This window comes from Leuresthes tenuis, unplaced genomic scaffold, assembly GCF_036924035.1.
Source record: "Leuresthes tenuis unplaced genomic scaffold, fLeuTen1.0.hap1 SCAF_10, whole genome shotgun sequence".
Classification (NCBI taxonomy): Eukaryota; Metazoa; Chordata; class Actinopteri; order Atheriniformes; family Atherinopsidae; genus Leuresthes; species Leuresthes tenuis.
In genome coordinates, this window is record NW_027325364.1 from 32,012,098 (window position 1) to 32,034,620 (window position 22,523).

The following is a 22,523-nucleotide window of genomic DNA, read 5'->3' on the forward strand; positions in this document are numbered from 1 at the left end:
TCGGACTCTCCAATCTCTGTCGTTTGGCTGCAGACGTTGCTGGGATTTCTTCGGGTTCTTCTTTCACTGTTAACACCTCCTCAGCCGAGCCCTTGCCTCCTTCTATATGACGCGGTATCGCTAGTTTCAACACTCCCCAGTCGTTGGAAGTTAGCATACCCACAGTGGTCAGAGGTCCCGGCTTCTCACCACCCTCGTCAAGCTGATACAGACAGAGGTCACCTGTTTCATACATGAACACATAGCCCCATCTTCCCCGCAGTCCATAAGGCTCCAGTGACTATTCTTCCCGTAGAGACACGGGCGGCGGTTGCTGAGTTCTGCACAGAAACACCATCCTTTTCTTGGGAGCATTTGGTATCAAGGGCTGATCTTCAAATATCGTTACCGGAGTCTCACAAATGAGAGACCGCAGAGCACACGTCCTCTACGACCTGCGTAGATTTCTCCTCTACACTCACTCTGCTTCTTGTCCTGGGCATCTTGAATCAGCTATCTTTCACTCCAAAGTCGTTCTCTACACACTGACTGTCTCAGGGTTTTTATCCTTTACTCGAAACCCCTCCCCTGTCCACCCATTGGCCTTCAAACCTGGGGACGAACAATACCCCCCACACATCTAATTATTTTCCCATCTTACCTTACAGGGACCGGTCTTTGAAGCTGTTAAAATGTTGACCGCTTCTACAAATGAACCTTTTCTATTAACCCTAACCCTTTCTCTTATTTAAACATTCAACTAATATATTTCTCACAACCTCCTGACTTTAGCTGTAATCATTCTTAACCCTAGCCATAAACACCCCCTTCCTTAGATGTCAAAGACCTCTTCAACAGATGGCTAATCTATGTCAAACAAAGGTCACACGTCAAAATAGCTTGATCGATCGATAAGAGGTCAAAAGTCATATCCCCAGATGTCAGCAAACGGATGTCAAACAAAGGTCACCTGTCATATTAATTTGATTGATCGATAAGAGGTCAGAGGTCACCTGTCAAAATGAGTTTGATCGAAAGTATCCTATTTTCTCTCTTTGATGGTCTATCTACATATATATTCATTGTGCCCATATGATGAAAGAGTCGTAACTTCAAATGATTGAAACGTTTTCATTTTTTAAATGATTGAAACCATTTATTGTTTGTTTCTTAATACAATTTTGTAATTTTTCCTGTTAATTGTATGCAGCAGGACAACCGCTTTGATGTCACTGTACATATAGTCAAGGTCCTGGTCATCCATGGTGCTGATGGAGAGGACCCGGTGGATGCATCCATCATCCTTGAAGGAGTGGAGATGCTGTCTGGATGTCGCAACACTGCCAATGCGTGCTTGCTGCTTATGGGGCTGGTCTACGCCCTCAATCTTGCATACCCAGCAACACTGCGCTACACTTTTGAGGCATTTCAGAAACTTTTCCTTGAACTGGATGGGATCAAGCTCTCCCCAAAAGTGCACACTTTGAGGGTTGAGATGCTGTCTTGAATGGTGCTAATACACACACATGCCCACCCATTCATCTGTTCCCTTTGTTTCACACTTGTTGGTTGGAAGATGGTCTTGAAACTGTTGAATCAATGCATTATGGTTCACTTATGGTAAGTGATTGTTCAGATAATGCAGTGGTACTTGTTGTCATGTTGTCTCTCTGAAATGTGTTGAGGCACTTGTTTGCATTTGCTTGTCAAGTGATGGATGTCATCAAAATTCAGTTACTTTTTCAGTTCACTTACCAATAAAGCCTTTTGAAGGCTAAGCAAATAAGTGAACCTTGCGTTGGGATCCTTGTCAAATTATTTCAAAGGTGAAGACTAACCAAAAACCTAGTAAAGTTTTTTAACAAATTTTGTTTGTAACAAATTTAGTTTTTTTTTAAAAAAAGGAATCATTAAATGCATGGAAGCTTTACTTAGTATTAGGACGAGAGTAACTTGATTACTGTAACTAAATAGACATAATATCCTCAAAAATATTAGATTTAGTGGCAAGTATATTTTACTTGATACTGGTGAGTGAATTATACCCGATATTACAGCAGTAAAACCGTGCAGCCCCTAAGAAAGCCTATTTAGCAAAAACACTGATGAAAGGCATTAATCTGGCCCCCAAATAACTTGTTTTATAGTTGATGCGTCACTCACCTCGCATGACGTCAAAATGATGTATTTCCGCCTGACGCACAGCGTGTAGTCGTACACCACACATGCGAGCCATCGCAGTGGCTCTTGCGATGACATCACGGTGTCATGCTGGCCATATAGTGGCGCAAGTCGATGCAACGAAAGTGGAGAAGAAAACAATGCCCCCGTCAAATGCAGGAAGAGTAGTCATCAATGATCAGCATTCTCACCTCTGCTTACATACTAGCTGAAGAGCCTACAGAAGGTGAAATTTCAATAGGTGTGTTATCACTGCTATAGTCTGAATTAGTACTTAGAATATTGTTATAGGACTTTTAAGTGTGTTGTGTTACCTTTTCTTTGTTTGTTATGAAATGGTGTGCTTCAATGGACACACTGGGGAATTATCGTTGCCTTTCAGGATGCAATAATAATGATAATAATAGATCTGTTTGTTGTCTTACTTGCTTATGTTGTTTCAGTGCAGTGTCGTATAAGTGCCTGTACAGACGCACTTCCTCGCTGAGCCTTTTTTCGAATTTGTCCATCCGGTTTGTCGTTCTTCGCACATGCCAAGTTATAAATTTTGACTGGTGCACGACTACGCGCCGTGCCACCTTTTCATGGCTCGCGCCAGGCTGAAATACTTAATTTTGACTTCATGCGCCGTCCACGCCGTGAGCGATGTGACAACTATAAAACAAGCTTAACTTGGAGCGCGCGGAGAATGACAAACCAGTGCAAGGAAGGGTTATTGTAAGTGTAACTATGTACAATGCGTTAGATTTTGGTCCATCATGTGACATTGAGTTGAGAGCAAGTTTTTTTTTTTTTGTTCCACACTTTACTTACACCCCTTAGTCTCTTTAGTCTCTCTCGCTTGTAGCAATAACGCAAAGCCTGAACGGGCTCCTTCATCAGCTGATCAAACCATGACATACATAGAGCTGAGATTCCTCAATGACCCAGACTTAGCTTGAGTGCTGACTTCACCAGAACACAGAAGCAGCAAGCATCTTTCTTCTTGAGAGCACAAAAAAAAATTCCAACAAAGACTGGCCCTTAATGTTATGTATAAGCCACACAGTGACAGTTAAGGACATTAGGTGGCAGTATGAGACAAGGCGTGAGTGTGAGACAGTGTGTTGAGTATTAAGAGCTGATTAAAGCAGTGTGCTTTGAAAATTTCCTAGGAATCCTGCTGCAGCAATTCGCCAGCTTAAGGGGCAGCTTACCTTCCTGACTATCCTGTCTCATTTTGACCTTGAGAGCCCAACAAGTCTTGCCTCCAATACGGCTGTCGGTGCAGTGTTATCCAAACAACCAGTGGGCTTTGAATTTTGTTCATAGCCCATGAAGGTCATTTGGGAATTGTGAAGGTCAAACAATGCTGCAGGGAGCTTGTGTGGTGGCTGGGCATTGACAGGGATATTGAATCCATGGTGATAGACCGCACAGCCTACCTCATTAGTGGAAAAACTGGCACACCACCACCACTGCTACAACAACTAGCGCAGTGACCAGATGCTGCTTGGGAGCACATCCAGGTGGACATATGTGGTGAGCTCCATGGTGTAATGCCTCATCAGCGTTTCCATGTGGTGGTGCATGACATTCATTCTAAGTGGCCAGAAGTGATGGCCATGGGATCTGTCGCAACCTGGGTGGTGACAGATGTCTTTTCTTCACTGTTTGCCAGGTGGGGTTACACTACAGATAATGGCCCACATCTGGAGGCCAACGGTGGCACAGACGTTCAATCAGACGCCAAAGAATGGCATCAGGGCACACTTACTCTGCTTGCTGCACTACCGAGCAACTCCTGCAACAACATCATTGGGTCCCAGGGTGGCCAGCCGGCAGGGTCAAATGAAATGACCCTTCGACAAAAAGTAGGAGCCTATACAAGACCTGTGTGTGAAACACAGTGTGTTGATTGTTGAGCTGAACAAAGCAGCATGTTTTGAAGCTACCTGAGCCCGTGAATTTCTGGACATAACACTTAATTGGACACAGGACTGTCTCCGGTTCTTGAATCGTCAATCTACGTTTCCATCCTCACCTATGGTCACGAGTTGTGGGTAGTGACTGAAAGACGAGATCGCGAATACAAGCGGCCGAAATGGGTTTGCAATAAATCGTCTGCAATAACAAACACATTGGGTCTTAGCATTAGCAGTAATGCCACACACAAGACTTTTAAAAATTGACTTTAGGTGCACTGTACTGATTTATTTCTTTTGAGGTTTGTGTTGTCATAATGTTAAAACTGTAAGTGTACCATGAATTGAGTTGATATTACTACTGATCTTGCATGCAAACTAACCATTCTACTCTGTTTAACCTGACACCTTAAACATAAGTCACACACATAAGTGTTTCCTTTGCCATGCTGGACCACATGTGCTATAGCTTGCTGTAGCCATAAATTGGACTACTTGCCTGCCATTGCCGTAATTTTCTTTGGTTAACACATGTTCCTGGTCGCAAACTTGTGACCTTACTGACCACAGAGTCATGGCCACTTTCTTGTGATCTCAGCGACCAAATGGTTATGTTTGCCATTTTGTTTGTCGTTCTTCACTCTAGTGATGTGTCAGTCGCTAACGAGCCGGTTCAAAGACAATTTAAGAAAAAACGGCTCGTGGATGTCCGTGAGCCGGCTCCGATCGTTCACTTAAAAGAGCCGGCTCTTTGAACTGGCTCGTTCGCGACTGACACATCATGAAGGTCTTCTACATTTAGCATTTTTTGTTTGTGGCAAGGAAAGTTTATTTGTAGAGCATGATTTGTACACAAGGCAATTCAAAGTTTGTGTAACCCAGTCGCCCACCAATCGGAAGGTCAGTGGTTTGACTCTGGCTTCCCCGGGCTATATGTCGAAGAGTCCTTGTGCAAGACACTGAACCCCACGTTGCCTCCCAGTGTATCACTGGGGTATGAATGTGTATGGATGATTAGAAAAAAGCACGTAGTTAAGTATCTTAAGACATGCTGTATGAATGTGTGTGAGTGGGGTGAATGTGGCAAGTAGTGAAGCGCTTTGAGTGGTCAGTTAGACTAGAAAAGCGCTATAAAAGTACAAGTCCATTTACCATTTACCACTTCTAGGAATATAGCTTAACGCTCTGGGTTCGTGAAAAGATAAGTTTGTTGAGTGTAACAACCATAGAAACACACACACAACTTTTGTTTTACAACTTTAGTTAAATGTCAATCAACACCATAAACATTAACAACCATTTACATTATGGCAAAAAATTTAAATAAAATAAAATTGAGACCTTTGTAAATTGAATGAAGATTATCTTTCCAGTGGTTATATATTCAGTTCCCAAACCTTGAGTGTCAAGGTAAAAGTTTATGTTGTTCAGGTTTGCTGGGTAAAATCTCAGTTTGTCAGAGATGGATAAATGACAGTTAACCGGTAAGTCTGGTCAGTTAGATCTTTCAGTTTAGTCAGAGTCAAATCAATCAGGTAATTTAATCAGAATAAAATCGACCGATTAGTTTAATCAGAGTGCACTCTGCCCCAATCCAAGATTCAGCGTTGGTATCAATCCGGCTGATGGATACGTTCCTACCACAAGTGGATCATGTTCTGGTGTCCTCAGCGGTCAAAGGATCTGGGTTAATGAAATTTCTTTGGGTGGCTCACCACCTTCTGGTTCGCTGGATCTCTTTTGCTGAATTTCCCCTTTCAACCTGACCTGCATTAACAACAAGGCTCATCACACACGTGGCATACTTCACAGGAGTCTTGGTCTGGCAGTGTCTGCCCCTCAAGCATCCAGCTGTGCTGTGTCCTGATATGTGCAAAGGTTTGTGATGACTGGCAAGAGATGGCCCAGGCCCAACTGAGGTGGTAGACCCCATCTCTGCAAACTCCAAGGCTAAGGTCTCCCTGAAGGAACCAAGATTGGACTACTGTAATTCCTTATTATTGGGCTGTCCCACATATTCTCTGAAAAGCCTCCAGGTGATCCAAAATGCTGCAGCCAGAGTTCTAATGAGAACTAACAGGAGAGATCATGTTTCTCCAGTTTTAGCTTCTCTTCATGGGCTCCCTGTTAAATTCAGAATAGAATTTAAGATTCTTCTTCTCACATATAAAGCTCTTAATGACCGAGCTCCATCATATCTTAAAGATCTCATTGTAAGATGTTTTCCTAACAGAGCACTTCGCTCCCAAACTGCAGGTTTACTTGTTGTTCCCAGAGTTTCTAAAAGTAGAATGGGAGGTAGAGCCTTCAGTTATCAGGCCCCTCTCTTGTGGAATAAGCTGCCAGTAAATGTCCGGGAAGCAGACACCCTTTCCACTTTTAAGATTAGGCTTAAAACGTTCCTTTTTGATAAAGCTTATAGTTAGGGATGGCTCAGGTGATCCTCAAACATCCCATAGTTAAGCTGCTGTAGGCTTAGACTGCTGGGGGACCTCATCTGTCACACCTTTCCTCACTTTGCTCTCTTTTTCCCCCTGTTTAATTTCTCAATTGATTTTATGTACATGTGACATTATTGTGGTTATTAACTTGTGTTTCCCTGTTCCAACAGGTATCCTTTGAATGATGTTATGGTGTTTTTCCCCCCTCTTTTCCCTCTTTTTTGTCTTCTCAAACCCCAGCTGGTCGAGGCGGATGGCCACCCTTCCTGAGTCTGGTTCTGCCAGAGGTTTCTTCCTGTTAAAAGGGAGTCGTTCCTTTCCACACTCGCCACAGGGACGCTCAGGACGGGAGATTGGACAGAAGACAAGTTTCGGTGCAATCTGTTGGTTTCCTTAGCTAGGATATTAATTTTTGAATTGGCTCTATATGAATTAATTGGATTATGATTACAATGAATTGAATTCCAATTGGCTTGAATTGGACTATATTACTTAAGTGCCTTGAGATGACAATTGTTGTAATCTGGCGCTATATAAATAAAACTGAATTGAATTGAATTGAATCTATCTATAAACAACTAAACTGCAGAATCTGAAATTATGCACAAAAGTTCGAGATTAGCAACTCACACAGCAAGACCCTACTTCTATGTGACGCTCTTTACGCATTACTTTTGCCATCTATGGAGGAAAACCCACCCAAACACATACATCATTGAAATCTCAAGACCCTTAGCATTCCAACGGTGTATAACATATTTAGGTACATGTAAAGGGGGCTGAGGAAAACCCCTGATTTGTCCTGAAGTATGCAACGCCGGGGGGACATAAAAACGTTAAGGGGTTAAACATTTGAATTACATTTGATTCTCTGCTGTTGAAAACTCTGTCCCACTTCAGTCCAAATCCTCACATAGTATCAACTTTACCCCCTGTATTGATAACGATATTTGCTCCAATAGAAGGAACTACAGACACAGAGAGGAGAAGAAAATAAGAATAAAAAAAATTTCAAAAAAAGGATCTATTATTCCTTAAAAAAAAAATTCAACCTCAAAGAATTCAACTGTAAAAAATTTGACCTAAAAAAAATCTACACAAAAAAAATCTACTAAACAAATAAAATTCAACCTAGAAAAATTCAACTGCAAAAAAATCAACTGCAAAACAATCAACTGTAAAAGATATTCAACCTCAAAAAATTCAACCGCAAAAATTCAACTCTAGATTCAAGATCGGAGAAAATAGCATGTATGAGTCACCCCAGTACAACTTCAGCTTGTTGGCTAGGAAGGTGACCGGATTTTAGCCATGTCCAATTATAATGGGGCTTCAGTGAGTGTTTTAACTCTATTATATGCCATAAGTATGAGATAGTATAAGATTCAGTAATAGACAGCTTACATTTGTACATTAACAGACAGTTTTAACTCTTCTTTATGCCATCAGTGTGGTTTGTGTCTGTTAGATTCAGTAATAGACAGCTGACATTTGTACATTAACAGACAGTTTTAACTCTTCTTTATGGTATCAGTGTGGTTTGTCTTTAAGATAACCCCACTGATGGCATATAATACATCATTTCAATGCATAAATATTCAGTGCTAGAAATTCAATCACTTTTTTCTTTCAAAATCCGATGACAGATTTCTTTCCATATTCATGGTTCTTCTTCCTTGACACCACTGAATTGTGTGGTTTTTCAGAGATCATACTTCGCCCTGCCTTATTCACTTTATACATGTTCCCTTTATGACAACTGATTCAAAAATTTAGTTGCGTGTTTAATCATTCTTTTGCTGATGATACACAGCTTTCCTTTAACACTTCTTGTATTCATCTGTTCTACACAATTGTTTGTCTGAAATCGGCAACTGGATGTTGCTAAATATCCTTCAGCTAAATCACAATAAAACCAAAATTCTGTTTTTTGCCATAAATCGGGTTTTACAAAATTCTCGTTCCTCTGCTCTACAGCTCATCTCTTTTCAAAATGTTTCAATGTCTGTCTTGCCAAGTTTTTGTATTTGACTTTACACTGTTTTGCCCTTTTTTACTATGTATCTCTCTTTGCTTGCGTCAAAAGTTTTAATAAGTGTCTTTTCTTCGTATTTTATATAGGTTTTTTACATTTTATATTGCTTTGCTTCGATTCTTGATATTTTGTGTCAAATGTCTCTATTTTGTCTGAGTTGTTAATGTGAAGCACTTTGTAACCCATCCATCCATCATCTGCCGATTATCCGGGGGTCGGGTCGCGGGGGCAGCAGCTTTAACGGAGAAACCGAGACGTCCCTGTCCCCGGCCACTTCCTCCAGCTCTTCTGGGGGGACCGAGGCGTTCCCAGGCCATCCGAGAGACATAGTCTCTCCAACGTGTCCTGGGTCTTCCCCGGGGTCTCCCCCCAGTGGGACGTGCCCGGAACACCTCACCAGGGAGGCGTCCAGGGGGCATCCTAACCAGATGCCCAAGCCACCTCATCTGACTCCTCTCAATGCGGAGGAGCAGCGGTTCTACTCCGAGCCCCTCCCGGATGACTGAGCTTCTCACCCTATCTCTAAGGGAGAGCCCAGACACCCTGCGGAGGAAACCCATTTCGGCCGCTTGTATTCGCGATCTCGTCTTTCAGTCACTACCCACAACTCGTGACCATAGGTGAGGATGGAAACGTAGATTGACCAATAAATAGAGAGCTTCGCCTTCTGGCTCAGCTCCTTCTTCACAATGATGGGTCGGTGCGGAGCCCGCAACACTGCAGATGCTGCACCGATCTGCCCGTCAATCTCCCGTCCCATTCGTCCCTCAATCGTGAACAAGACCCCGAGATACTTGAACTCCTCCCCTTGGGGAAGGATCTCATTCCTGACCCGGAGAGAGCATTCCACCCTCTTCCGGCTGAGAACCAGTCTCGGATTTGGAGGTGCTGATTCTCATCCCAGCCGCTTCACACTCGGCTGCGAAATGCTCCAGTGACAGGCTGAAGGTCACGGCCTGACGACGCTAACAGAACCACATCATCCGCAAAAAGCAGAGACCCGATTCTGAGGTCGCCAAATCGGACACCCTCAACGCCCTGGCTCCGCCTAGAAATTCTGTCCATAAAAGTTAGGAACAGAATCGGTGACAAAGGGCAAACCTGACGGAGTCCAACCTTCACCGTAAACGTATTCGACTTACTGCCGGCAATGCGGACCAAACTCTGACACCGGTCATACAGAGACCGAACGGCCCCTATCAAGGGGTCTGGCACTCCATTTTTCTGGAGCACCCCCCACAGGACTCCACGAGGGACACGGTCGAATGCTTTTTCCAAGTCCACAAAACACATGTAGACTGGTTGGGCGAACTCCCATGCACCCTCCAGGATCCTGCCGAGGGTATAGAGCTGGTCCACTGCTCCATGACCAGGACGAAAACCACACTGCACCTCCTGAATCCGAGGCTCGACTATCCAACGGATCCTCCTCTCCAGTACCCCCGAATAGACCTTACCAGGGAGGCTGAGGAGTATAGTTGGAACACACCCTCCGGTCCCCCTTTTTAAAGAGGGGGACCACCACCCCGATCTGCCAGTCCAGAGGCACTGTCCCCGATGTCCACGCGATGCTGCAGAGGCGTGTCAGCCAAGACAGCCCTACAACATCCAGAGCCCGGAGAAACTCAGGACGGACCTCATCCACCCCCGGGGCCTTGCCACCGACAAGCTTTTTGACCTCCTTGGCAACCTCAGCCCCAGAAATGGGAGGCCCCGTCTCCGAGCTCTCCAACTCTGCCTCCTCCGAGCACGTGTTGGTAGGATTGAGGAGTTCCCTCGAAGTATTCCCCCCACCAACTCACAACGTCCCTAGTTGAGGTCAGCAAAGCCCCGTTCCTCACCATACACACTGTTGACTGTGAGCCGCTGGTGTCCACCAGCGGGTTCGGGGGTTGCTACCACGACAGGCACCGACCACCTTATGGCCACAGCTCTGATCAGCCGCCTCGATAATGGAGTCACGGAACATGGCCTATTCGGACTCAATGTCCCCCACCTCCCCCGGATATGGTTGAAGCTCTGCTTACAATTGTTGTAATCTGGCGCTATATAAATAAAACTGAATTGAATTGAATTGAATCTATCTATAAACAACTAAACTGCAGAATCTGAAATTATGCACAAAAGTTCGAGATTAGCAACTCACACAGCAAGACCCTACTTCTATGTGACGCTCTTTACGCATTACTTTTGCCATCTATGGAGGAAAACCCACCCAAACACATACATCATTGAAATCTCAAGACCCTTAGCATTCCAACGGTGTATAACATATTTAGGTACATGTAAAGGGGGCTGAGGAAAACCCCTGATTTGTCCTGAAGTATGCAACGCCGGGGGGACATAAAAACGTTAAGGGGTTAAACATTTGAATTACATTTGATTCTCTGCTGTTGAAAACTCTGTCCCACTTCAGTCCAAATCCTCACATAGTATCAACTTTACCCCCTGTATTGATAACGATATTTGCTCCAATAGAAGGAACTACAGACACAGAGAGGAGAAGAAAATAAGAATAAAAAAAATTTCAAAAAAAGGATCTATTATTCCTTAAAAAAAAAATTCAACCTCAAAGAATTCAACTGTAAAAAATTTGACCTAAAAAAAATCTACACAAAAAAAATCTACTAAACAAATAAAATTCAACCTAGAAAAATTCAACTGCAAAAAAATCAACTGCAAAACAATCAACTGTAAAAGATATTCAACCTCAAAAAATTCAACCGCAAAAATTCAACTCTAGATTCAAGATCGGAGAAAATAGCATGTATGAGTCACCCCAGTACAACTTCAGCTTGTTGGCTAGGAAGGTGACCGGATTTTAGCCATGTCCAATTATAATGGGGCTTCAGTGAGTGTTTTAACTCTATTATATGCCATAAGTATGAGATAGTATAAGATTCAGTAATAGACAGCTTACATTTGTACATTAACAGACAGTTTTAACTCTTCTTTATGCCATCAGTGTGGTTTGTGTCTGTTAGATTCAGTAATAGACAGCTGACATTTGTACATTAACAGACAGTTTTAACTCTTCTTTATGGTATCAGTGTGGTTTGTCTTTAAGATAACCCCACTGATGGCATATAATACATCATTTCAATGCATAAATATTCAGTGCTAGAAATTCAATCACTTTTTTCTTTCAAAATCCGATGACAGATTTCTTTCCATATTCATGGTTCTTCTTCCTTGACACCACTGAATTGTGTGGTTTTTCAGAGATCATACTTCGCCCTGCCTTATTCACTTTATACATGTTCCCTTTATGACAACTGATTCAAAAATTTAGTTGCGTGTTTAATCATTCTTTTGCTGATGATACACAGCTTTCCTTTAACACTTCTTGTATTCATCTGTTCTACACAATTGTTTGTCTGAAATCGGCAACTGGATGTTGCTAAATATCCTTCAGCTAAATCACAATAAAACCAAAATTCTGTTTTTTGCCATAAATCGGGTTTTACAAAATTCTCGTTCCTCTGCTCTACAGCTCATCTCTTTTCAAAATGTTTCAATGTCTGTCTTGCCAAGTTTTTGTATTTGACTTTACACTGTTTTGCCCTTTTTTACTATGTATCTCTCTTTGCTTGCGTCAAAAGTTTTAATAAGTGTCTTTTCTTCGTATTTTATATAGGTTTTTTACATTTTATATTGCTTTGCTTCGATTCTTGATATTTTGTGTCAAATGTCTCTATTTTGTCTGAGTTGTTAATGTGAAGCACTTTGTAACCCATCCATCCATCATCTGCCGATTATCCGGGGGTCGGGTCGCGGGGGCAGCAGCTTTAACGGAGAAACCGAGACGTCCCTGTCCCCGGCCACTTCCTCCAGCTCTTCTGGGGGGACCGAGGCGTTCCCAGGCCATCCGAGAGACATAGTCTCTCCAACGTGTCCTGGGTCTTCCCCGGGGTCTCCCCCCAGTGGGACGTGCCCGGAACACCTCACCAGGGAGGCGTCCAGGGGGCATCCTAACCAGATGCCCAAGCCACCTCATCTGACTCCTCTCAATGCGGAGGAGCAGCGGTTCTACTCCGAGCCCCTCCCGGATGACTGAGCTTCTCACCCTATCTCTAAGGGAGAGCCCAGACACCCTGCGGAGGAAACCCATTTCGGCCGCTTGTATTCGCGATCTCGTCTTTCAGTCACTACCCACAACTCGTGACCATAGGTGAGGATGGAAACGTAGATTGACCAATAAATAGAGAGCTTCGCCTTCTGGCTCAGCTCCTTCTTCACAATGATGGGTCGGTGCGGAGCCCGCAACACTGCAGATGCTGCACCGATCTGCCCGTCAATCTCCCGTCCCATTCGTCCCTCAATCGTGAACAAGACCCCGAGATACTTGAACTCCTCCCCTTGGGGAAGGATCTCATTCCTGACCCGGAGAGAGCATTCCACCCTCTTCCGGCTGAGAACCAGTCTCGGATTTGGAGGTGCTGATTCTCATCCCAGCCGCTTCACACTCGGCTGCGAAATGCTCCAGTGACAGGCTGAAGGTCACGGCCTGACGACGCTAACAGAACCACATCATCCGCAAAAAGCAGAGACCCGATTCTGAGGTCGCCAAATCGGACACCCTCAACGCCCTGGCTCCGCCTAGAAATTCTGTCCATAAAAGTTAGGAACAGAATCGGTGACAAAGGGCAAACCTGACGGAGTCCAACCTTCACCGTAAACGTATTCGACTTACTGCCGGCAATGCGGACCAAACTCTGACACCGGTCATACAGAGACCGAACGGCCCCTATCAAGGGGTCTGGCACTCCATTTTTCTGGAGCACCCCCCACAGGACTCCACGAGGGACACGGTCGAATGCTTTTTCCAAGTCCACAAAACACATGTAGACTGGTTGGGCGAACTCCCATGCACCCTCCAGGATCCTGCCGAGGGTATAGAGCTGGTCCACTGCTCCATGACCAGGACGAAAACCACACTGCACCTCCTGAATCCGAGGCTCGACTATCCAACGGATCCTCCTCTCCAGTACCCCCGAATAGACCTTACCAGGGAGGCTGAGGAGTATAGTTGGAACACACCCTCCGGTCCCCCTTTTTAAAGAGGGGGACCACCACCCCGATCTGCCAGTCCAGAGGCACTGTCCCCGATGTCCACGCGATGCTGCAGAGGCGTGTCAGCCAAGACAGCCCTACAACATCCAGAGCCCGGAGAAACTCAGGACGGACCTCATCCACCCCCGGGGCCTTGCCACCGACAAGCTTTTTGACCTCCTTGGCAACCTCAGCCCCAGAAATGGGAGGCCCCGTCTCCGAGCTCTCCAACTCTGCCTCCTCCGAGCACGTGTTGGTAGGATTGAGGAGTTCCCTCGAAGTATTCCCCCCACCAACTCACAACGTCCCTAGTTGAGGTCAGCAAAGCCCCGTTCCTCACCATACACACTGTTGACTGTGAGCCGCTGGTGTCCACCAGCGGGTTCGGGGGTTGCTACCACGACAGGCACCGACCACCTTATGGCCACAGCTCTGATCAGCCGCCTCGATAATGGAGTCACGGAACATGGCCTATTCGGACTCAATGTCCCCCACCTCCCCCGGATATGGTTGAAGCTCTGCTTACAATTGTTGTAATCTGGCGCTATATAAATAAAACTGAATTGAATTGAATTGAATCTATCTATAAACAACTAAACTGCAGAATCTGAAATTATGCACAAAAGTTCGAGATTAGCAACTCACACAGCAAGACCCTACTTCTATGTGACGCTCTTTACGCATTACTTTTGCCATCTATGGAGGAAAACCCACCCAAACACATACATCATTGAAATCTCAAGACCCTTAGCATTCCAACGGTGTATAACATATTTAGGTACATGTAAAGGGGGCTGAGGAAAACCCCTGATTTGTCCTGAAGTATGCAACGCCGGGGGGACATAAAAACGTTAAGGGGTTAAACATTTGAATTACATTTGATTCTCTGCTGTTGAAAACTCTGTCCCACTTCAGTCCAAATCCTCACATAGTATCAACTTTACCCCCTGTATTGATAACGATATTTGCTCCAATAGAAGGAACTACAGACACAGAGAGGAGAAGAAAATAAGAATAAAAAAAATTTCAAAAAAAGGATCTATTATTCCTTAAAAAAAAAATTCAACCTCAAAGAATTCAACTGTAAAAAATTTGACCTAAAAAAAATCTACACAAAAAAAATCTACTAAACAAATAAAATTCAACCTAGAAAAATTCAACTGCAAAAAAATCAACTGCAAAACAATCAACTGTAAAAGATATTCAACCTCAAAAAATTCAACCGCAAAAATTCAACTCTAGATTCAAGATCGGAGAAAATAGCATGTATGAGTCACCCCAGTACAACTTCAGCTTGTTGGCTAGGAAGGTGACCGGATTTTAGCCATGTCCAATTATAATGGGGCTTCAGTGAGTGTTTTAACTCTATTATATGCCATAAGTATGAGATAGTATAAGATTCAGTAATAGACAGCTTACATTTGTACATTAACAGACAGTTTTAACTCTTCTTTATGCCATCAGTGTGGTTTGTGTCTGTTAGATTCAGTAATAGACAGCTGACATTTGTACATTAACAGACAGTTTTAACTCTTCTTTATGGTATCAGTGTGGTTTGTCTTTAAGATAACCCCACTGATGGCATATAATACATCATTTCAATGCATAAATATTCAGTGCTAGAAATTCAATCACTTTTTTCTTTCAAAATCCGATGACAGATTTCTTTCCATATTCATGGTTCTTCTTCCTTGACACCACTGAATTGTGTGGTTTTTCAGAGATCATACTTCGCCCTGCCTTATTCACTTTATACATGTTCCCTTTATGACAACTGATTCAAAAATTTAGTTGCGTGTTTAATCATTCTTTTGCTGATGATACACAGCTTTCCTTTAACACTTCTTGTATTCATCTGTTCTACACAATTGTTTGTCTGAAATCGGCAACTGGATGTTGCTAAATATCCTTCAGCTAAATCACAATAAAACCAAAATTCTGTTTTTTGCCATAAATCGGGTTTTACAAAATTCTCGTTCCTCTGCTCTACAGCTCATCTCTTTTCAAAATGTTTCAATGTCTGTCTTGCCAAGTTTTTGTATTTGACTTTACACTGTTTTGCCCTTTTTTACTATGTATCTCTCTTTGCTTGCGTCAAAAGTTTTAATAAGTGTCTTTTCTTCGTATTTTATATAGGTTTTTTACATTTTATATTGCTTTGCTTCGATTCTTGATATTTTGTGTCAAATGTCTCTATTTTGTCTGAGTTGTTAATGTGAAGCACTTTGTAACCCATCCATCCATCATCTGCCGATTATCCGGGGGTCGGGTCGCGGGGGCAGCAGCTTTAACGGAGAAACCGAGACGTCCCTGTCCCCGGCCACTTCCTCCAGCTCTTCTGGGGGGACCGAGGCGTTCCCAGGCCATCCGAGAGACATAGTCTCTCCAACGTGTCCTGGGTCTTCCCCGGGGTCTCCCCCCAGTGGGACGTGCCCGGAACACCTCACCAGGGAGGCGTCCAGGGGGCATCCTAACCAGATGCCCAAGCCACCTCATCTGACTCCTCTCAATGCGGAGGAGCAGCGGTTCTACTCCGAGCCCCTCCCGGATGACTGAGCTTCTCACCCTATCTCTAAGGGAGAGCCCAGACACCCTGCGGAGGAAACCCATTTCGGCCGCTTGTATTCGCGATCTCGTCTTTCAGTCACTACCCACAACTCGTGACCATAGGTGAGGATGGAAACGTAGATTGACCAATAAATAGAGAGCTTCGCCTTCTGGCTCAGCTCCTTCTTCACAATGATGGGTCGGTGCGGAGCCCGCAACACTGCAGATGCTGCACCGATCTGCCCGTCAATCTCCCGTCCCATTCGTCCCTCAATCGTGAACAAGACCCCGAGATACTTGAACTCCTCCCCTTGGGGAAGGATCTCATTCCTGACCCGGAGAGAGCATTCCACCCTCTTCCGGCTGAGAACCAGTCTCGGATTTGGAGGTGCTGATTCTCATCCCAGCCGCTTCACACTCGGCTGCGAAATGCTCCAGTGACAGGCTGAAGGTCACGGCCTGACGACGCTAACAGAACCACATCATCCGCAAAAAGCAGAGACCCGATTCTGAGGTCGCCAAATCGGACACCCTCAACGCCCTGGCTCCGCCTAGAAATTCTGTCCATAAAAGTTAGGAACAGAATCGGTGACAAAGGGCAAACCTGACGGAGTCCAACCTTCACCGTAAACGTATTCGACTTACTGCCGGCAATGCGGACCAAACTCTGACACCGGTCATACAGAGACCGAACGGCCCCTATCAAGGGGTCTGGCACTCCATTTTTCTGGAGCACCCCCCACAGGACTCCACGAGGGACACGGTCGAATGCTTTTTCCAAGTCCACAAAACACATGTAGACTGGTTGGGCGAACTCCCATGCACCCTCCAGGATCCTGCCGAGGGTATAGAGCTGGTCCACTGCTCCATGACCAGGACGAAAACCACACTGCACCTCCTGAATCCGAGGCTCGACTATCCAACGGATCCTCCTCTCCAGTACCCCCGAATAGACCTTACCAGGGAGGCTGAGGAGTATAGTTGGAACACACCCTCCGGTCCCCCTTTTTAAAGAGGGGGACCACCACCCCGATCTGCCAGTCCAGAGGCACTGTCCCCGATGTCCACGCGATGCTGCAGAGGCGTGTCAGCCAAGACAGCCCTACAACATCCAGAGCCCGGAGAAACTCAGGACGGACCTCATCCACCCCCGGGGCCTTGCCACCGACAAGCTTTTTGACCTCCTTGGCAACCTCAGCCCCAGAAATGGGAGGCCCCGTCTCCGAGCTCTCCAACTCTGCCTCCTCCGAGCACGTGTTGGTAGGATTGAGGAGTTCCCTCGAAGTATTCCCCCCACCAACTCACAACGTCCCTAGTTGAGGTCAGCAAAGCCCCGTTCCTCACCATACACACTGTTGACTGTGAGCCGCTGGTGTCCACCAGCGGGTTCGGGGGTTGCTACCACGACAGGCACCGACCACCTTATGGCCACAGCTCTGATCAGCCGCCTCGATAATGGAGTCACGGAACATGGCCTATTCGGACTCAATGTCCCCCACCTCCCCCGGATATGGTTGAAGCTCTGCCGGAGGTGAGAGTTAAAGCTCCTCCTGACGGGGGATTCCGACAAACGTTCCCAGCAGACCCTCACAATACGTTTGGGCCTGCCAGGTCTGATCGGCATTCTCCCCCACCAGCGGAGCCAACTCACCACCAGGTGGTGATCAGTTGACAGCTCCGCCCCTCTCTTCAACCGAGTGTCCAGGACATACGGCCGCAAGTCCGATGATACAACCACAAAGTCGAACTGCGGCCAAGGGTGTCCTGGTGCCAAGTGCACATATGGACACTCTTATGCCTGAACATGGTGTTCGTTATGGACAGTCCATGACTGGCACAGAAGTCCAACAACATAACACCACTCTGATTCAGATTGGGGGGGCCGTTCCTCCCAATCATAGCCCTCCAGGTCTCACTGTCATTGCCCACGTGAGCATTGAAGTCCCCCAGCAGAACGAGGGAGTCTCCGGTAGGAGCATTCTCCAGTGCCTCCCCCAGGGACTCCAGAAATTCACTCATTCTAACCCAGGTTTGAAATTTACTATATGAATAAACTTTAGTCTCTTTCTTACTTACTTTCTCACTTACTTTCTTAATTTCTTACTTACTAATGATAGCTTGCCCAGTCCGTAAGAATCACAATGGCCAAATCCTACTGGTTTTCCAACTGGGAAACTTGAGCTTTGAGTGCCAACCTCCAAAATAAATGGAATACAGCAAAAAACAAGACTTACTTCATGGAGCATTGATACATTACATCCTGTATGTGATGGTCAGTTGGTTGCACTGTCAGCCATTAATAACCCTGCCTTTGGTTCCAGAGTCCACTTCCTCCCAGGGTTCCTGCTCCATGAAACTCCAAAATGACCCCGGAGGTGTCCCAGAACTTAAATGCTCCATTAGACACCTACCTGACCCTCAGAAGAGTGCCAGTCTCCCTGCTCCCCTGCTCTGTATATATTCAGCTCAATTCTGTTTTATTAATCACTAAAGTACTAAAGTAGTCCCAAGGCACTTTCCAGAAACAGTCCAATTAAATAACATTATAATCCATCCATCTTCTACACCTGCTTAATCCAATTTGGGGGGAGGATTGCTGGAGCCTATCCCAGCCGTCATTGGGCAAGGGGTGGGGTACACCCTAGATGGGTTGCCAGTTCATCACAGGGCCACAGAGAGACAAAAAAGCTCACACACGCTCACACTCACTCTTTGGACAATTTTAAAGACACCAGCTAACCTGACATGCATGTTTTTTGATGGTGGGAGGAAACCCATGCATACATGGAGAGAACATGCAAGCTTCACAGAGATGGGCCCCAGCTGGGAGTTGAACCTGGAACCCTCTGCTGTGAGGCAACAGTGCTAACCACCACACCACTGTGCAGCCCCCCTTTTAATCATTCCATAATTTTCTATACCTGCTTAATCCGTCTGTCGGATTGCATCGGGGTGGGGGGGCTGGAGCCTATCCCAGCGGTCACTGGGCGAGAGGCGGGGTACACCCTGGACAGGTCGCCAGTCCGTTACAGGGCCATACAGAGACAAACAAGCACACACACGCTCACACTCACTCCAAAGGATAATTTAGAGACACCAGTTAACCTAACATGCCTGTATTTGGATGGTGGGAGGAAGCCGGAGTACCCAGAGAGAACCCACGCATACATGGGGAGAACATGCAGACTCCACACAGAAAGCATTATAATCCAGTTGAATAAAAATTATTCAAAATAAACAAGTCTAGTTCACATAATAACAATTCAGAAAAATTGCCAACAGATTACATTGAATCTTCTCTCTAATTCAATCCCCAGTTCTGGGCAAGCACAAAGAAACATTGGATAAGAAAACTCACTTTTATCAGGAAGAAACTTCTATGAGAACAAAGTGGAGAAGAGAGGACTGAGGGGTCAACAAGCACCATAACACTAGCCCAGTTGTACCTGCTCAGGAAGACAAAAAGAGAAAGACATTTTGATGGAAAAAAAACAATAATATTATATGTATACATGGAGGGCTAGGAAATATGCACAGTGTATCATCGGAGATCACCCAACAGGCCTATAGCAGTACAGCTAATGGATGTTTAAGGGTCACCTCTAACTGCAACTGTAAGTTTAATCAAAAAGGAAAGTTTTAAGCCTCATCTTAAAGACGGTGTTAGGGTTTTTAACATTTATCTCATGATATACCCTGTGTTACAATTACCTTACTGTGCCTTCAATTGTATTGCTATGCTTTAACTATATTTCCTACGCTTTACTATATATATCCTATATGACATATACTGCATTAGTTCCAGTCATGTGGCAAGGAAATGAGGGTGCTTGTGAACAAAGAGAGATGCCTCAGGATGGAGTCTTCCAGAGGTCAACCGAGTTCACCCGAGTTTACACTACAAACCAACAATGGCTGATTCACACTAGTTTATTGATGTATCTCTTTGTATGATTGTCGTCAAGGTCTCACACTCTAATTGGCAGATGTGCCTCCATACGTAAATGCACACGTAAACGACCGACGTTCTGATTTTTCTATGAAACCCTTTGTTTTTGTAAAGCTCTTCCCCCTTTCTTATCTCTGAATAAAACCAGGCTGCTGCAATGAGGGAGTCGGAGATTGTTGTAGGTTGCTTAGACACCTGTGGCTGAAGCAGCGACGGCTCTCCCCTTTTGCAAAAGCTGAACTTTATATTGATCTCTTGTGTGGTTCTTTCTGTTTAAGGTGGGACTTCGTTAGTAAGAACGAAAAACCCCATCAGACGGTGTCTGCCTCCCAAACCTCCCAAACTGTCAGCTGGTTCCACAAGAGAGGAACCTGATAACTGAAGGCTCTGTCTCCACTTCTACCTTTGGAAACCACAAGTATGTGGAGTCTGCGTCTGCAGTCTGAATGCAATCTGAGAAGCAAAGTGTTCTGTCTGGAACAATACAGAAGTATAGGATCTTTAATATTTCAAGAAATTGGTCACTAAGAACTTTAAATGTGAGGAGGAGAAGCCCTTCGGTCAGTTCCTGAAAATGGATTCAGGATTGAACAAGAAGACAGTATAGTTTAAAGCAGATGAAATTCCATAAGAGGTTAAACATCCATCCACGATATTGTTTAGCAGGTGGAAAGCAACATAAAGGAGTATGAGGCAGTAACCTGCATACACATTCACTTGCAGTAAATGATTCAAATTAAACATTTTCTCTTGGCTATCTTCTGGGGACACTCTTCCAGACGTGAGTTCTCACATACTGCTCACATGAAACATTACTGGGAAGTTTCAAGGTTGCAGTGCATGTGTGAAACTAATCTTAAAAACTTATGAAAGAGCTCTATGTATAGTAGTAGAGATAAGAGGTTGGGTAATCCTTTCTTTTACAGTCCCCTAATTACTGTGTAATTACAAGGTAAAAAGAAAAATGGCAAAGTAACTAACACTGGTAAAATGATGATAACTACAGAGTAAATACTAATTAATTGCCTTGAAATATCTCAACTATTACTAAAAAAACAACTCTGCATTAATGGCTAATTACTACCGGCATTATGAAGGTAACATACAGTAAAACAATGATACAATTACTATGTAAAAGGAGAGAAATTACAACTGTTATAATTGGCTTTGATCTTAGACATTATAAATTCATATTCTGTATTTTCCTAAATAACCTATGTTCCTAGCTGGTACTTTTCCACTCTGCTCATACTGCACAACAGATGACCTTAAATGGTCCAAGACCTTAGAAGGACATAAACAACTGGGTCAGACAAAACATCTCTATTAGGGCAGATAGGTCTGGTACATTAGATCCACGCCTAAAACAGCACTCACACACACACACATTGTTTATCACATCCAAAGAACACAACAAGGACAGCAGCTGGCCTGAGCATGTCACCCAAAACTGGCCAATTATACTCTGACAAGTGTGAAAACAACTTCTGTGAGATAAAGCTGAATATAAATATGACATGTTTCCGGATAACGGGGCTCGGCCTGACGGATTTCCTGCGGGAGCTCTGGCACTCCGAGTCCAGCGCTGCAATATACTTTACTTGTGACCACTAATAAATACTTTTTTAATAAACGATTTCTCCAGCTTGTTCTTGGGCTTCCAATGAAAATATCGGGCTAACAATTGGTGCCGTGACCCGGATTGGCTGACTCTGAGACCGTGTCCGACCGAGGACTTCCGGAGCTGGTTGGAGGGGACCCTTCTTCAGACAATTCAAGGCGCCTAACACACAAGGTGAGCAGAAAACCTCCTGTATCCGGATATGTGAAATTTCTGCACATTGGTCATTCTAAACTAAATTGTCTGAATTAGGATGTCCTCCGATCACTAAATCAAATGCACAAAATTTGTGTCTACAGGTTTACTGAGTGGTCACATGTAAAGTATAAACACATAGTCTCACATAGGGAGAGTCATATGTGTCCTAGTTTAGTACAATTTGGCCGAATAAAAGACATAAATTAAGATAACATAATTCATCTCTGTCTTCTAAACTGAATAGGAATTAGATGCCAAAGGGCGGGGGTCTATTAGTCCGCTATCGCGGTGTGAGTAATCTCGGTATTACTGCACGACCGGATGTGAGTAATTTCTGTGCAAGAGACACTTGGACCTTTATCTGCAATCGGCGGAGGGTCTGTATTACTGTACTATAGGCGGCGTGAGTAATTTCTGTGCAAGAGGCACTTGGACCTTTATCTGCCATCGGCGGTGGGTCTGTATTACTTCACAATAGACTGTGTGGGTAATTTCTGCGCATAAGGGCACTTGGACCTTTATCTGCAATCGGCGGTGGGTCTGTATTACTTCACGTTTGGTGGTTGGACTGTAAAATCCGCGATCGGCGGTGTGTCTGTTTTTTTCCTTCTTTCTT